Source organism: Anarrhichthys ocellatus, unplaced genomic scaffold (genome assembly GCF_004355925.1).
Source record: "Anarrhichthys ocellatus isolate YVR2014 unplaced genomic scaffold, GSC_Weel_1.0 scaffold11, whole genome shotgun sequence".
In the NCBI taxonomy this organism is placed as follows: domain Eukaryota; kingdom Metazoa; phylum Chordata; class Actinopteri; order Perciformes; family Anarhichadidae; genus Anarrhichthys; species Anarrhichthys ocellatus.
In genome coordinates, this window is record NW_022280041.1 from 1098171 (window position 1) to 1099792 (window position 1622).

General features: G+C 45.4%; 1 protein-coding gene across 3 annotated transcripts in view; it reads right to left on the reverse strand.

Moving 5' to 3' along the window:
- Window positions 1-1622, reverse strand: part of hdac8 (histone deacetylase 8) — a 17930-nt gene that overhangs the window by 3968 nt on the left and 12340 nt on the right. The gene's annotated exons all lie outside the window — the stretch shown is intronic.

Sequence of the window (1622 nt, forward strand, 5' to 3'; positions counted from 1 at the left end):
GGTGGTTTCGGTGTCTCGCTTGTTGTGCGGTGACTTCACTCATTTTGTGAGCAGAAGAGACAGAAAGACATGAAGGAAAAGAAGGAGACAGGACATAAAACAGATGTGACAGGTCGGAAGGCCAATAAAAGAGGTGAAATCAATGCATCTTTGCTAATAAATTCACTTAATTTACACACTTCAGGTGGAATCAGAGCACCGGCGAGCCGACCCAAAAAGGCAGCACGTTTCTCTCCGTCTTTGGCTCGTCTGCGTTTCATTTCTTCCCCTCCTTTTTTTATTCCCTCCATCTGCCTCGATCCCCTCACGTCGCCCCTAATAAAAGCCGTATGACTGCGAACCGGTGATTACTCTCGGCCCCGTCTGGTTGTGATGATTTAATGCGAGCCAACGCACCAACCGAATATCGGCAAACGAACTGCCGTCCCCCTGATGTGATGTGACCTGGAGCCTCTCAGAGGGTTTAATGCTGTTTTGGATAAACCGAGTTTAAGTTTATGTGTTTTCTTCAGTTGCTAATTGATACCATCTCCGCTCTAATGCGGGTAACATTTGAGAACACTTCTTTTTTTTCCTCCCTCTGTTTTGGCTTTCCGTTCTCACTGAGCTGAAGTTTTCCGATGGAAAAAAAAAAAAATAGTTTTTCAAACTCTGTGATCACTTATATTTGTTTCTGTGTAGCGGACATCTTTGATCATTTTAGAGCAGCCGGTCAACACAGCGGAGGGAAAGTTATCAGTGATGAAGACCACACTGATACACGAGATCTATAAACAGGCTAAATTCATCATTATTATTTTTATTAGCTACATTTCCTTTTGTGTGCTGAATAACCTTTTTCTCCTTGCAGCCCTAAAATGATTTAACAATTGCTAGAGGAGCAGGGTTGCTTAAAAACTAAAAGTTGCTGAGTCATAATTGCCCGGATGAAAAAGCTGACTAGAGACCTAAAAACAATGCTTTACATTTACATTGAGGATGGATGGAGCTGAAGATCTTGATAGTCTTGAACTGAACCCTTGAGTTTGGTTCATTGATCAATAACGGGCATTCTTAAATCGGTTGCAATCCAAGCATGGTTGACAGTTATTTTAAGGAGATTTGATACGGAATAAGATGAGGAATACATCTGACATTTCTCAACATAAATCCTGGTGTTGTGACCAGATTTAAATCCTCCCAGGATCTTATCTCATTGACAGAGAATGTATCGCTGCCGTGTCAAACATTACATTTCACTAAAGAAGGGAAAGTGAGGAGGATCTCCTGTTTGTCTGCGGTTCACACTTCCACAAACCGGATCTTCGACACCGAAAACGATCGAGTTCAGACCTCAAGAAGCCGGCTTGGCGGCTGCACGCAGCGCGGCGCTCGGAAAATGAACCCGGCTCGTAGACGCGCTCCCCTCCTTGTTCCCGACCTCGCCCTCCTTACAATAATGCTCCCGCCGCTCAACTTTCCGCCCGGGTTTCACCCCGACGGAGGAGCTCTCCTGGGCGCTGTGGGCTGTCAGCGCCGAGACTAAAAGGCCCGGCTTTTGGGTTTAACCACACGGCTACAAGCACAGAATCATAGACACACACACACACACACACACACACACACACACACACACACACACA